Source organism: Chelonia mydas, chromosome 3, assembly GCF_015237465.2.
Source record: "Chelonia mydas isolate rCheMyd1 chromosome 3, rCheMyd1.pri.v2, whole genome shotgun sequence".
NCBI lineage: Eukaryota > Metazoa > Chordata > Testudines > Cheloniidae > Chelonia > Chelonia mydas.
Genome location: NC_057851.1, coordinates 71,880,962 through 71,898,198, shown reverse-complemented (window position 1 = coordinate 71,898,198; position 17,237 = coordinate 71,880,962).

Here is a 17,237-nt window from a genome sequence, read left to right as displayed (position 1 = left end):
TTAGAGTTTGAAGGAGGAATATTGTCCTTTCTATCATTCAAGTCTATGACACAGCACATCTCCCCGAGGTTATGGGTCCTGGATACTCAAAGAAAGATGCCACCTGTACACTTGAATGGATTATAGAAGTTTCCTATTCAGTAAAAATTTGGGTCTCCCTAAAGCATTTGTTGGGTGGTTGGGCAGAAAGGGCATTTTAATAGCCTAGAGCACTACCATTATTCACAAATCATTTAGGAAAACAGAATTATGACGCTAAATATTTGCTACTCTTTCATTTGGTTTAAATCAGAATACTACTTTTAAAATAGCCTGTTTTAGGGTGCATCAGCATGAGAATGGCCATACTGGGTCAGACCAATGGTCCATCTAGCCCAGTAGCCTGTCTTCCAACAGTGAACAGAACAGGTAACCATCAAGTGATCCATCCCCTGTTAACACCCTTTTAAAGCATGTCTTTAAGTAAGGGGAGCATTTGTGTTAAAGAAGAGGCCAAGTGCATGCCCCAAGATGTGTTCAGCATCCTCAGTGGTTACTGAGCTCCAGGAGAATTCAGGGCACTCATCTAATCACAAGATAGGGGCTTTAGCACTTGATTTTAAAAGGTTCTATCGTTGAATTCAATGGTAGTGGAGGGTGCTTGATGTTTTCAGGTGTTGCTCACCACCTTCCAGAATCGAGGCCTTTCTGGGTATCTTTTGGAATCATAGAATCATAGAATATCAGGGTTGGAAGGGACCTCGGGAGGTCATCTAGTCCAACCCCCTGCTCAAAGCAGGACCGATCCCCAATTAAATCATCCCAGCCAGGGCTTTGTCAAGCCTGACCTTAAAAACTTAGCTGCTCTGCTCTTTGCTGCTCCAGTGGCAAACATCTCCTCGACTTCATTGTGAGCAGGGTTTGATCCTATGAGCCCAATTCTGCATTCATTTACACCCATGCAACTCCAGCTGAACTGACTTGGAGTTGTGCTTGCGTTTATGAAGGCAGAATTGTGACCTGTAAGGATAGAAGGGAGAGGACAGAAGGCATTCTGGTGAATTCTCTATTCTATTCCACTGAAAATATTGATTAAAATTGATTCCCTGCCACTACTCTTTTTCACTGAAAACAAACAAGAGGTCATTTTTAAGCACAGAGTCCTGTGTGCTTTAGTAATTATAGAAATGATATTTTTGAGTGACTCAGAAGAGAAATTGGCCATTGTCAGACAACTTTACTAAAACCTTACATTAATAATGCCTAAATATAGCCCTGCTCTCCAGCAAGTCATAGGGTCTGGAACATGGTCTTAGCCATTCTTACAAGGTCACCCAGGTGATTTCACTTGACATACAGCAGCAATTTGGCCTCTATTTCTTCTCCCAATGGCCTTATTTAACACACTTATTGGAGATCTGATCCTTGAATAGTACTATTGGCATAATAATAATGTCTCTATGAAAACAGTGATTTTACATTTTATTAAAAGTATTAATAGTAAAGGATAACTACAGTATGCAAAATGTCCTCCTCTCACAGCAGAGAGAGAGAGAACCATAACATTTTCATTCTGTAAATAACAACTTTTGAAAGCAAAATAAGTACCATTGCATTTCATCAAAGTTCAGCCAACCAAACCACTAGATTTGGCTGGAGTTTCTCATATTTAACATTTCAGCTTGTGCAAATAATAAATGGCATGCTTGGCACAGTGGGAAGTTTACAGTTTGTTTCTATTTTGGTACATTCAAAAAAAGTATTAAAAGACAAAACCATAAACAAAAATAAGCAGTTCCTTTGCTACATATTAATAACATTCTCTAATGCAGGGATCGGCAACCTGATCTAATGCAGGGATTGGCACATGGCCCAGCAGGGTAAGCCCCCTGGCGGGCTGGGCTGGTTTGTTTACCTGCCGCATCCACAGGTTCGGCCAGTCGTGGCTCCCACTGGCTGCGGTTCAGCGCTCCAGGCCAATGGGGGCTGTGGGAAATGGCGGCCAGCACAACCCCTGGCCCGCGCCACTTCCCATAGCCCCCATTGGCCTGGAGCATCAAACCACAGCCAGTGGGAGCTGCGATCGGCCGAACCTGCGGACAAACCAGCCCGGCCCGACAGGGGGCTTACCCTGGCGGTCCACGTGCCAAAGGTTGCTGATCCCTGATCTAATGGCATCTTTTTAAACTCATTAGCCTGGAAACATATTTAAGTCTGGATGAGACAGAATCACCTGATTTTGTTCTCATGTGATGACATGCCAATTGGAAGAGAAAGATCACCAATATAAAATAAAATCTGCTCTTGTATATGTTTAATTTATGAGTACCTGGAAAATTAAGAAGCACTAATTGTGAAATTCAGGTCTATTCAGTGGGCTATCACAAGGCCTATCTTAAATCCTCAAAATAGAGATTAAGTAGTAATTAAGGCATGTGTAGGCCTGCTGAACTTCTACACGGGGCTGAATTTCACTTTAAGAATTTTATACTCCAATGGTATCTAGGATTTAGTTTTCTGGTAGCTCTCTTTTTGTTGTTGTTATTTTTAAGGTGAAATCTGACAATCAAAGCTGCACAGAGGAAGCACATCTGAGAGATTCTATCCTTGGGTCCAAAAGACTCCCTAAGTGATCTTGGATAGGTCAGTTATAAACTCAGCTCCAATTCTACTTCCCAAGGGCTTGAACCAAAACAGACTGCAGTTAATGGGAGTCTTTCCATGGACTTTGGCTCAACAATAGGAATACCTGCTTATACTGGTGACACCTTATGGTAAATGGTAAAAAGGATAAAGGATACTTTTTAAACACCGTTACTGCAAGTGAGGTCAGTTCCAGGTTGAAATGCTGAAGGGAAATGTGACCCTAGACCCTTATCTGCCAGACCTTATGACTCCTTTACTCAGCATGAACTAATTAAATTTCTCTAGGGGTACCCTTCAGAAGAATATATTTCAAAGGTTCATCGAACTATAAAAGAGAGGGAGAGTGAACCCCTAGGTTGTCTTTCACTTTAAGGAGACAAAGAAATCAAGCAATTTGATCTCGGTGATGGGTCCAGGCCAGGCCAGCCAGTAAAATGCTGGAAAGGAGACTGGCGGTGAGGGAAACTATTTTAAACAAAAACTATATCTCACTACATTAAATTTTAGACTTTTAAATGCATGTTTTCACTTTTATTTGCTTGTGACCATCTCTTTAGACTTGTGCTCTTTGACTTGGCACCACTTAATCCATGCTCTTCTGTCTAAACTAGTTTTGCTTTCATTATAAATCACCAGTTCTGGGTCAGTTCAGTAAAGAGTGTGCTTCCAGTAAGCTAACAGGTTGGAATGTTATACTGTCTCTGTAGAGGCAGCAAACCTAATACTTTTTCGGTTGAGGGTCCAGTGAGAGGACTGGAGCCAGCAAGATGACAATTTTGGGGCAAATTCAGGGCTGGAAGGGTGCAAAGGTCATCCTGCAAGGAGTATCAAGTTGGGCAAAGCCAGTGTGAGGATTGTGGCCTGCTGGTAGGCTGCTGGGGTCAGAAATTTGAACAAAAGCTACACAGCCACAAGGCACCCAGGGTTACAAAGCAGACGTTGACTCCCTTTACTGGCCTGGGTGAACCCCAAAATGTCATAGGAGGGTCTCAGGATTCTTTCACACTGCAAAAATGAGCCAAAATTCTAATACACAAATGTTAGGTAGTGGCAGTCCCAATGGAGATGTATTTCAATTTAGGAGGTGTGGTTTCAGCACAAATCTAAACTCACACACCTTAAGTAAAAAATAACAAAATAATAATAAGCTGAAAACCAAATATAGGTGGCTGGATGAAAAAAAATTATGAGCAATTAAATATATTTTAGAGTTTACTATAGCACCTATCATTATAGTATATGATTAATAATTAAAATCTGAATGATTTTTTGCTCTCTTCTCTAGATAAGGAGGGTCTACTATTGGTAATGGTGGAAACACTTTGTCAGAAGACGGCTTTGCAGAATGGTTGGACTCAGTTAATCTCTGTGTATTTGGCCAAACTTTTTTTACAGTATTTTCAGATTATCAGTTGGGTCCTTGGTTTTTCAAAAGCATTATCGTAGAATCATAGAATATCAGGGTTGGAAGGGACCTCAGGAGGTCATCTAGTCCAACCCCCTGCTCAAAGCAGGACCAATCCCCAACTAAATCATCCCAGCCAGGGCTTTGTCAAGCCTGACCTTAAAAACTTCTAAGGAAGGAGATTCCACCACCTCCCTAGGTAACGCATTCCAGTGTTTCACCACCCTCCTAGTGAAAAAGTTTTTCCTAATATCCAACCTAAACCTCCCCCACTGCAACTTGAGACCATTACTCCTCGTTCTGTCATCTGCTACCACTAAGAACAGTCTAGATCCATCCTCTTTGGAACCCCCTTTCAGGTAGTTGAAAGCAGCTATCAAATCCCTTCTCATCCTTCTCTTCCGCAGACTAAACAGTCCCAGTTCCCTCAGCCTCTCCTCATAAGTCATGTGTTCCAGTCCCCAATCATTTTTGTTGCCCTCCGCTGGACGCTTTCCAATTTTTCCACATCCTTCTTGTAGTGTGGGGCCCAAAACTGGACACAGAACTCCAGATGAGGCCTCACCAATGTCAAATAGAGGGGAACGATCACGTCCCTCGATCTGCTGGCAATGCCCCTACTTATACATCCCAAAATGCCATTGGCCTTCTTGGCAACAACGGAACAGTGTTGACTCATATCCAGTCATATTATGGGAGTCCATGACAATTTTGTAAGTGGGCTACATGTAACTATAGACATAAGAACATAAGAATGGCCATACTGGGTCAGACCAAAGGTTCATTCAGCCCAGTATCCTGTCTACCGACGGTAACCAATTCCAGATGCCCCAGAGGGAGTGAACCTAACAGGTAGTGATCAAGTGATCTCTTTCCTGCCATCCATCTCCACCCTCTGACAAACAGAGGCTAGGGACACCATTCCTTATCCATCCTGGCTAATAGCCATTAATGGACTCAACCCCCATGAATGTATCCAGTTCTCTTTTAAACCCTGTTATAGTCCTACCCTTCACAACCTCCTCAGGCAAGGAGTTCCACAGGTTGACTGTGAGCTGAGTGAAGAAGAACTTCCTTTTATTTGTTTTAAACCTGCTGCCCATTAATTTCATTTGGTGGCCCCGAGTTCTTGTATTATGGGAACAAGTAATTAACTTTTCTTTATTCACTTTCTCCACACCACTCCTGATTTTATATACCTCTATCATATCCCCCCTTAGTCTCTTCTTTTCCAAGCTGAAAAGTCCTAGCCTCTTTAAGCTCTCCTCATATGGGACCCGTTTAAAACCCCTAATCATTTTAGTTGCCCTTTTTTGAACCTTTTCTAATGCCAATATATCTTTTTCGAGATGAGGGGACCACATCTGTAGGCAGTATTCAAGATGTGGGTGAACCATGGATTTATATAAGGGCAATAAGATATTCTCCGTTTTATTCTCTATCCTTTTTTTAATGATACCTAGACATGGTACTAACTATTGGTCGATCTCATGTGTGGGAGGTCTGTGGTTCTGAAGGCCACTGTCGTGGATTTGGAATATAGATATTTAGTTAAATTTAAATTGAGCAACTTTTAAAACCCCTAGAAATGCACACAAAGTTTGCAATGAAGAAACAGGGTCTTCTCGACTGTCGGATGATGCTTTCAAATGACAAAACTTTCTGGTTTGCAGTGTTGTAGCTGTCTTGGACCCTAAAGACGAGCTCTGTGTAAGCTTGAAAGCTTGTCTCTCTCATCAACAGAAGTTGGTCCAATAAAAGATATTATCTCACCCACCTTATTCCTCTAAAACTGTCTGGGTCATTTCCTTAGCTGATGTGATCTATTGAAGCCAATGCATCTATGTCAATTTATACCATTGGAGGATCTGATCCTCTGAATATAGGCTCAGATTCAGCGAAGCATTTAAGAACGTACTTAAGTCCATCCCTATTCAACAAAGAACAAAGCATGCTTAGTGTTTTGCTGGATAGGGATGGATTTAAGTGTGTGTTTATGTAGTTTTCTTGGATCAGGCTATAGAACATTGTCATTATTTAATTGCAAGTGCTGTAGTTAGGGCTTCTGTTTTCCAGGGTTCATTAATTTCATTTTTCAGGTTTTATTTTTAGCATTTTTTGAGTTTTATGTAGGTGTCCAAAAATGGGAGGGGAGGTGCTCAGGGCTCTCTCTTTGATATTGTAATGAGAAGATTTTCTTGGGTACTTCCCAAAATATCTATCTAAATAGGATCTACTTTAATTTGTACTGTATGTACAAAAATGACTTACATGTTAGTTTAAACTTTGTATCCTTGTTATTGAACCCCTGGTTTAGTGTTTACTGCATTTGTTCCTACTATGCTTTATTGTAATACTGTTTCAAATAGCATTATGTTAAAGCACTCTATGAAACCTTTAGCGAGCACCAGCTGGGTCTATACAGACTAATTAAAACACAACACATTAGTGCGCTTTAGAAATCATACCCTTGTAGTCCGCATGACTGCTCCATATAGACAAGCATTTAGGCTAGGTCTACACTACAGCACAGCTGTGTAAAGTCTCCTATGTAGCTGCTCTATACCAGCGGGAGAGAGCTCTCCCGCCAGCAAAATAAAACTACCCCTAACAAGTGGCGGTAACTTTGTCGGTGGGAAAGTGCTCTCCACATTGGCACTTTTCACTGGTACAACTTTTGTCTGTTGGGTGAGTTTTTTTACACCCTGACTGACAAAAGTTTTACTGACAAAAGTGCAATGTAGACATAGCCTTAGATACAAGCTAGGGAGTAGAGATATCACCTATATAAACAAAGGTTTCAGAGTAACAGCCGTGTTAGTCTGTATTCGCAAAAAGAAAAGGAGTACTTGTGGCACCTTAGAGACTAACCAATTTATTTGAGCATGAGCTTTCGTGAGCTACAGCTCACTTCATCGGATGCATACTGTGGAAATTGCAGAATATCATTATTATATACACAGACACCATGAAACAATACCTCCTCCCACCCCACTCTCCTGCTGGTAATAGCTTATCTAAAGTGATCATCAAGATGGGCCATTTCCAGCACAAATCCAGGTTTTCTCACCCTCCGCCCGCCCACAGACAAACTCACTCTTTTGCTGATAATAGCCCATCCAAAGTGACCACTCTCTTCACAATGTGTATGATAATAAGGTGGGCCATTTCCTGCAGAAATCCAGGTTCTCTCACCCCCTCACCCCCCTCCAAAAACCACACACACAAACTCACTCTCCTGCTGGTAATAGCCTATCCGAAGTGACCACTCTCCTTACAACGTGCATGAAAATCAAGGTGGGCCATTTCCAGCACAAATCCAGGTTTTCTCACCCCCCCCCCCCCCACACAAACTCACTCTCCTGCTGGCAATAGCTCATCCAAAGTGACCACTCTCCCCACAATGTGCATGACAATCAAGGTGGGCCACTTCCAGCATAAATCCAAGTTTAACCAGAAGGCCCGGGGGGGGGGGGGTAGGAAAAAACAAGGGGAAATAGGCTACCTTGCATAATGACTTAGCCACTCCCAGTCTCTATTTAAGCCTAAATTAATAGTATCCAATTTGCAAATGAATTCCAATTCAGCAGTTTCTCGCTGGACTCTGGATTTGAAGTTTTTTTGTTGTAAGATAGCGACCTTCATGTCTCTGATTGCGTGACCAGAGAGATTGAAGTGTTCTCCGACTGGCTTATGAATGTTATAATTCTTGACATCTGATTTGTGTCCATTTATTCTTTTACGTAGAGACTGTCCAGTTTGACCAATGTACATGGCAGAGGGGCATTGCTGGCACATGATGGCATATATCACATTGGTGGATGTGCAGGTGAACGAGCCTCTGATAGTGTGGCTGATGTTATTAGGCCCTGTGATGGTGTCCCCTGAATAGATATGTGGGCACAGTTGGCAACGGGCTTTGTTGCAAGGATAGGTTCCTGGGTTAGTGGTTCTGTTGTGTGGTATGTGGTTGTTGGTGAGTATTCGCTTCAGGTTGGGGGGCTGTCTGTAGGCAAGGACTGGCCTGTCTCCCAAGATTTGTGAGAGAGTTGGGTCATCCTTCAGGATAGGTTGTAGATCCTTAATAATGCGTTGGAGGGGTTTTAGTTGGGCGCTGAAGGTGACGGCTAGTGGCGTTCTGTTATTTTCTTTGTTAGGCCTGTCCTGTAGTAGGTGACTTCTGGGAACTCTTCTGGCTCTATCAATCTGTTTCTTCACTTCCGCAGGTGGGTACTGTAGTTGTAAGGAGAGTGGTCACTTTGGATAGGCTATTACCAGCAGGAGAGTGAGTTTGTGTGTGTGGTTTTTGGAGGGGGGTGAGGGGGTGAGAGAACCTGGATTTCTGCAGGAAATGGCCCACCTTGATTATCATACACATTGTGAAGAGAGTGGTCACTTTGGATGGGCTATTACCAGCAAAAGAGTGAGTTTGTCTGTGGGGGGGCGGAGGGTGAGAAAACCTGGATTTGTGCTGGAAATGGCCCATCTTGATGATCACTTTAGATAAGCTATTACCAGCAGGAGAGTGGGGTGGGAGGAGGTATTGTTTCATGGTGTCTGTGTATATAATAATGATATTCTGCAATTTCCACAGTATGCATCCGATGAAGTGAGCTGTAGCTCACGAAAGCTCATGCTCAAATAAATTGGTTAGTCTCTAAGATGCCACAAGTACTCCTTTTCTTTTTATATAAACAAACTGCACTGAGAAAGAGGTGAAGTTAACAAAATTAAGCAACCATTTCTGTTGTTTTTCCAGTGTTTATTGGCTAAACACTGATTTTTTTTGTCCTAGGGGTGTTCACCAATAAATTGGTGTTTATTGGTTAAACCAAAAATCAGTATCCCTAACTATAGCTAAGTGACTTGATTAGAGACAGGAGAGCCACAGAAAGTTTGGAGAATTGTTTCAAATCCAAATCCAAAACTTTTTTTCTATTTTGCTTATGAAACATAATCCTGACAAAAAGCTTGTTTTATGAAGTTAACTTTTTTTTTCAAGTAATACATCAGATATCTGCAGAAGAGAGGTGATTTTTATGTGCTGACACACTGCTAACACATCAGTACTTCACATCCAATTCCTATCTATCACATTCTTGTTCATGATAGGAAGCTTCAACCTGAAAATCAGATTTAAATTTTTAAAACCCAAACTTGCTACGAATTAGCCCATTGATTTTGGTCTGTGATTCCCAGGGGATCTCAGTTCAAGAAAAAAAAAAAATCATAGTTAGCTTTTTTCCCTTAACAAATGTAAAAAACGTAGAAACAAGCGAAAGCTACATTGGTTTGGCTACCTGTATAGTATTAATAATCTCATATCATCTGTCAAAAAATAAGTTAATGGGCATTTTTACTTCCACTTACCCACTCCCTTCTCCTGAGTTGTAATTTCCCATAACTAAGTACAAATGAAATTGCTACAAAAGAGAATAAAGTTGGCATCATTTTCCATCACGGTGTAAGGCTCCCTGTGTAATTATTGAGCCTGAAATGACATATATGAGTGTTTTTGACACACAAACAGAGAGCAAACCTCTTTGTCAATAGGCTGCTGGGAAGAATTAGAAGTCGCAGAGTTGGACAGTTTGTACAAGACAGAGTACAGGGAAAAAGTGGGTAGACTGAGGAATGGAGTCAACATACCAAAAAACAGAAACAGCACTTGCAAACAGACCAGGACAGGGTCTTCACTTTACAACTCACTGTCTCAAATGATGATTACAAATTATTAATATAACCTGTTCAGTCCCTGAAGTCTGTGCAACGGCCTCCAGCGCCCTCTGCACACTCTATCACATGGTTCAACTGCTTGACTTCTGCTGCTTCTTACTTTACAAAATTATAAGCATTTTAGTACTTGGTCACAAAACTCTCTCCAAGTTTTCTTTATTTATTATGTCACCTTCACCAGCTTCTGATTTATTATATCTATTGTGAGTGATGGGATTGAGAAACCTTCATCATGTGATGCTGTACCTGCCCCCAAGAGGCATTGCAAACCCAAAGCACCCTGCACAGTGGGATAGCTACCCATGCGGCCCTGCTCTCTGTATTAATGCAAGAACTACTATTGTGGATGCACTCCACTGACACAAGGAGCATAGTGCGCACGTGCAACTGTGGTTTAATTATAGCGGTGGCTGTATGTCGGCATAACTTTCATCCACAAAACTCTGTAGTGTAGACAAGGCCTAAGAGATGAGAGCTTTTGAGCCACATACAGCTCTTTTTCAGGTCTGGAAAAGGTATTCCCACAAAGGTGGAACAGATGGTTTAGCATCAGTAGTTAGCACATATTGTAAAGGACCATTCAAGATAGAGTGCCCTGTTAACACCTCTGCGGTCATAGGTCAAAAAAAAGGGGGTTACAGATTGTTATAAGTCATACATCCAGTGTCTCTGTTCAGTCTCTAGCAGAGTAATGACTTCAAACTCCCAGGCTTGTCTTTTGAAGGTGTTGTGCAGGTTTCCTTTGAGGATGAGGACTGAGAAGTCATATATAGAGTGATCGCTTTGTGAAAAGTGTTCACCCACAGATGATAGAGTGTGTTTATCTTTTATCATTTTCCTCTGCGAGTCCATTCAAGAGCGTAGTGATTATCTGGTTTAACCCACATAGTCATTATTGGATGAGGTTTACCACGTGTTGTGATAGGCATGTGTAGGATCCACTGATCTTGAAAGATTTGTTGTGGGGAGTGTTGATCATTTTAGCAGTGGAGATATGTCTGTAGGTTTTACATCTGTTGTTCTGGCAGGGTCTGGGTCTGCTTTGAGTTGGTGTGTCCTGCTCTGTGCGGAGCTTGCTTCTGATGATGAGCTTGGTGAGGCTGAGGGCCAGAAGATTTCTTTCAGGATAGGGTCTCCATAGGACATGAGTTGTAGTTGTCTGATGATACCCCATGTGAATCCTGTAAAATATTAGACTCAGAACGGGAGCCCCCCTCTGCAGGCAGAAAGGGAGCCTCCTCTGCAGGAATAGAGTGCTCTGAATGGAGTGATGATACCCCATGAGGTGGTATTTGACAACTGGGGTGTGTGGTCAGGGGGCGGGGTGTTATTTCTATGACAAAGCAAGTTCTCGCAAGGTATTTGGTGAGCCTATTCTACGATGCAATCTACTTCTCTGGTGGAGTGTCCTTGTTTGGTGAAGGCAGTTTTGAGTATGTTAAGGTGTGTATCCTGGACTTTCTCCTCAGAGCATATTCTGTGGTATCTGAGTGCCTGGCTGTAGATTTCTTGGTGTGTTCGGGGTGGTTAACAACAATCTGTAACCCACTGATCCCCTCCCTTTGTCCTATGACTGCAGAGGTGTTAATGGGCCACTCTATCTTGAATGGTTTCTTAAACTCATGCTCAAATAAATTGGTTAGTCTCTAAGGTGCCACAAGTACTCCTTTTCTCTTAAACTATGTACTAACTATTTATGCTAAACAATCTGTTCCACCTTGCATTTTGTAGTTCCTTTCCCAGAGACGAATAAGAGCTCTGTGTAAACTTGAAAGCATGTCTCTCTCACCAACAGAAGTAGGTCCAACAAAAGATATTACCTCACCCACCTTGTCTCTCTAATATCTTGGGACCGACATGGCTATAACTACACTGCATATATCTATAGTGTCAATTAATGTGCAAACTAGTTGTGAGCTTTACTGATGGAGATGTTGGACATAAAATTGTACTGATGATAATGCTGACAAGTGGAGTATGAGCTAGGTAAGGTTCTCAATTGGTTCTGCTAATGCACTACAATCTTAAGTTGCAATGGTGTGACACCTCTGCTATTCTAACCTTGAGCCTCTGTTAGCACAAACTGTTCACTGTGCCAACTTATGCATGCCAATTTGTAATTCGGACATCTAATGGACCATGTCCATTTTCTCCAATCACATCACAGGGAGAAATTAATCTGGGGTTAATGCTAACGCTGTATACCAGAACCTGACTGGGATCTTACATCATTTTAATGAAGAGGTTCAAACAGTTTGTTTGAATTTCTCTAACCTCTATTTGGCTACAACAGATTGTATTTATGAATATAAATTGTCCAAAAAATTGATTATAGGAATCAAGGTGTTAACTCATTCCAGCACCAATAATGATAAAAGTTATCAAGAAATGTTTGTTTCTATGAAGGTTAAACATTTTAGATCCTGAAATATGTCAGTAATTCATGATCAACAATTCCTTTTTGCTGAACACAACCAGCCAAAAAGAAAGGAGTTCTCAAACTATGTGAGACACATTAGTTTTGCTTCATAAAATGTTTGAGACAAAAGCACAGGTTTTCACAACTTTAAGTGAAAATGACAACATTTGGCACCTGTGACCTTCATGTCTAGAAAATAATAATCTTTTGTGCCTGTGGCTGGCCTGTGCCAGCTGACTCAGGCTCATGGGGCTTGAGCTAAAGGGCTGTTTAACTGCGGTGTAGACATCAGGCTTGGGTTGGACCCTGGGCTCCAGGACCCTGCCGGGTGGGAGGATTCCGGAGCTCAGGCTGCAGCTGGAGCCTGAACATCTACAGCACAATGAAACAGCCCCTTAGCCTGAGCTCTGCAAACCCGACTCAGCTGGCACGGGCCAGCCGAAGGTATTTAATTGCAGAGTAGACATACCCTCAGAGTGCTTTACAGACAGTTATTTAGCTTCACAACATCTCTGTGAACTTGGTTGTTGTTATTATTATCATCATCCCCATGTTACTGATGAGAAAACTGGAGGCACAGACATTAAGCCTCACATCTTTCAAAAGTGTCCATTATTCTTGGATGCCTCCATTTTGGGATCTCAGGTTGAGTATCCAAAAATGAAGGCACGCATATTTATTGAACACATTTGAAAATTAGGCCTGACTGACTCACCCAAAGACAAGACTGGCTGTGGAAGACAAGGAAATAGAAGTCTGGTCTCCTGATTCTCTGTGCCGTGTCTTAATAACAAGACTATCTTTCCTCTATAAAAAAGACTGGTGCTAGGAGAAAATAACAATAATGATGATAATATCATCTTCTCTAGGAGGCATTATACTACCCTCAGACTCATCTTTCTCTTATAGAGGACTCTAAGAAGGGTTAGTGTGGTCTCCAGTGGTTTTCCTGGGCATGCAGTACAAATCCTTCAGGCACCAGTACTTCCTGAAACCTTAAGAAACTTTATTTCTGTTTTTTTCAAAATTCAAATTTGGCAACTACACTGAGTAGCCAAACACAGTGTCAAAAGACAGCAAAGAACAAGAGAATGGAAACAAAACAAATAAACGGAAGTCAAATAGGAGAATGGATGATTGATTACAAAAATTAAATGTACAAGAAATAGGCAGGGACACCTGAAATAGAAAAAATAAATAAATAAACTGAATTTGAAAAAGACAAAGACCACCAGATTTCAGCTCTCCATTTAAAGAAAACAGTATATGGGCTAGACTGTGAACCCTTTATTTACACTGGTGAGCAGTTATTTATCAAAGTGGCCTCATTCATTCATCCTAATGGCACTATTTGCACAAGTAACTTCTCACTGGTGTGAGTAGTGGGTTTGCAAAATGGCCTATGTGATTAGGGATGAAGGAAAATAAATAGATTTTTTATTCCAGAGCAAACCTATATGCCTTTTTTTTGCCTTAATATGGCTTGTATGAGAACATGAACTTCAATAGCAGAACCAGAAAATGTAAGAGCCAGTTGCATTAGTCCTCCTGAAATGTGTCCATACTTCTCTACCACCGCATATACAGTATTTCAAATAAAACATCTAACTGCGAAAACTAGCCTGCTTGAGCTTAAAGACCATACTGAAAGCATGTGCTATTCAGATGCATATCCTAATATCACTGATCAAATACAATTCAAAATAAAAAGTTCACCTTCTTCAAATATCAAAAAGCACCCCATAGCAGAAGCAGCATGGTACTTTTGAATTTCAGATGTGTTTTATGCTAGATATGAATCCTGTAAAATATTAGACTCAGAATGGGAGCCCCCTCTGCAGGCAGAAAGGGAGCCTCCTCTGCAGGCATAGAGTGCTCTGAATGGAGTGAGATTATTGCACTTCTCTTGCATAAGGAGCTAGATATGACGGTCCAGTGTTGCACACCACAGTGTTCCACACCACATCACAGACTTTCTGCATCCCAATGCCAAGCGCCTCTGGGCATAGACTATAGAAAGCGTAAGGGATTAGTGGATGAGAAGCTGGATATGAGTCAGCAGTGTACCCTTGTTGCCAAGAAGGCTAATAGCATATTGGGCTGCATTAGGAGGAGCATTGCCAGCAGATCAAGGGAAGTGATTATTCCCCTCTATTTGGCACTGGTGAGGCCAAATCTAGAGTATTGCATCCAGTTTTGGGCCCCCACTATAGAAAGGATGTGGACAAATTGGAGAGAGTCCAGCAGAGGGCAACGAAAATGATTAGGGGGCTGGGGCACATTAGTTATACTAAGGGAACTGGGCTCATTAAGTCTGCAGAAGAGAAGAGTGAGGGGGGCTTTGATAGCAGCCTTCAACTACCTGAAGGGGGGTTCCAAAGAGGATGGAGCTAGGCTGTTCTCAGTGGTGGCAGATGACAGAACAAGGAGCAAAAAGAAAAGGAGGATTTGTAGCACCTTAAAGACTAACAAATTTATTTGAGCATAAGCTTTTGTAAGCTACAGCTCAAGGAGCAATGGTCTCAAGTTGCAGCGGGGGAGGTCTAGGTTGGATATTAGGAAACACTATTTCACTAAAAGGGTGGTGAAGCACTGGAATGGGTTACCTAGGGAGATGGTGGAATCACCATCCTTAGAGGTTTTTAAGGCTCGGCTTGACAAAGCCCTGGCTGGGATGATTTAGTTGGGGTTGGTCCTGCTTTGAGCAGGGGGTTGGACTAGGTGACCACCTGAGGTCTCTTCCAACCCTAATCTTCTATGTTTCTATGATCTATTGGTGACTATGCAGATCTGTTCAACAAGCCCATAGGTTTGTTATATTTTGAGTAGGATGAACTGGAAGAACAAGAGTGAGATGAATGACAGTGTCTGCAATCTGAGGACAGGAGAATTCCTCTTCTGCTGTGTACCCCTGCAGATCTTTCCTGAACACATTTCCTGCATTCTCCGGCTGTGCATACATGTGCTCTGTGTGACACCTGTTGTACATTATTCTACAAGACCACTGCTAAATTCTTCAGCAAAATGAAATTTTTGCAGCAACATACAATACATTTTAAAGATTCATCAGAAGTTTCTGTTAAATTAAACATCAGCATATCAGAAAGCATCCAAATACCTATGTATTAGTTTGGGATTTTCAAAAGTACTCAGCATTGGACTAACTCATCTTCCATTGAAGTCAATGGCAAAACTCCCATTGATTTGAATGGGAACAGAGTTAGGCTGCAATTGGGAACTTCTCAAAATTCCACCCATAATTCTGTCTTTTCTCCATGTAAATGTCCATGAAGAGAACAAGAAAGAGAGAAGGACAGGCTCTGAACTCTTTCCCTGCTCCTATGGACACATTTCTGCATGGCCTCATGCATTCTTCGGTCAGTGACGAATTCCACAGCCACTTCTTCCACAATGAAAGAACTAGGAGTTGTGTATAGGTCATATCCTGCCAATGATCTGTGTATAGATCTCCACACTGAATCAACATAGTTAACCTTTGGAACTCAGTGCCACAAGATATTATTGAAGCAAAGAGCTTAGCAAGATCCAAAAGAGGATTGGGCATTATTATGAATCCCACTGAGAGTTACCAAAAGCATCTACAGCATTTGCTCAAGAAACTTCCTGAAAAAGCACAAGATCAAATCCGCACAGACACACCCCTGGAACCCCGACCTGGGATATTCTATCTACTACCCAAGATCCATAAACCTGGAAATCCTGGGCGCCCCATCATCTCAGGCATTGGCACCCTGACAGCAGGATTGTCCGGCTATGTAGACTCACTCCTCAGGCCCTACGCTACCAGCACTCCCAGCTACCTTCGAGACACCACTGACTTCCTGAGGAAACTACAATCCATTGGTGATCTTCCTGATAACACCATCCTGGCCACTATGGATGTAGAAGCCCTCTACACCAACATTCCACACAAAGATGGACTACAAGCCATCAAGAACACTATCCCCGATAATGTCACGGCTAACCTGGTGGCTGAACTTTGTGACTTTGTCCTTACCCATAACTATTTTACATTTGGGGACAATGTATACCTTCAGATCAGCGGCACTGCTATGGGTACCCGCATGGCCCCACAGTATGCCAACATTTTTATGGCTGATTTAGAACAACGCTTCCTCAGCTCTCGTCCCCTAACGCCCCTACTTTACTTGCGCTATATTGATGACATCTTCATCATCTGGACCCATGGAAAAGAAGCCCTTGAGGAATTCCACCATGATTTCAACAATTTCCATCCCACCATCAACCTCAGCCTGGTCCAGTCCACACAAGAGATCCACTTCCTGGACACTACAGTGCTAATAAACGATGGTCACATCAACACCACCCTATACCGGAAACCTACTGACCGCTATTCCTACCTACATGCCTCCAGCTTTCACCCTGACCACACCACACGATCCATCGTCTACAGCCAAGCTCTGTGATACAACCGCATTTGCTCCAACCCCTCAGACAGAGACAAACACCTACAAGATCTCTATCAAGCATTCTTACAACTACAATACCCACCTGCGGAAGTGAAGAAACAGATTGATAGAGCCAGAAGAGTTCCCAGAAGTCACCTACTACAGGACAGGCCTAACAAAGAAAATAACAGAACGCCACTAGCCGTCACCTTCAGCCCCCAACTAAAACCCCTCCAACGCATTATTAAGGATCTACAACCTATCCTGAAGGATGACCCAACACTCTCACAAATCTTGGGAGAAAGGCCAGTCCTTGCCTACAGACAGCCCCCCAACCTGAAGCGAATACTCACCAACAACCACATACCACACAACAGAACCACTAACCCAGGAACCTATCCTTGCAACAAAGCCCGTTGCCAACTGTGCCCACATATCTATTCAGGGGACACCATCACAGGGCCTAACAACATCAGCCACACTATCAGAGGCTCGTTCACCTGCACATCCACCAATGTGATATATGCCATCATGTGCCAGCAATGCCCCTCTGCCATGTACATTGGTCAAACTGGACAGTCTCTACGTAAAAGAATAAATGGACACAAATCAGATGTCAAGA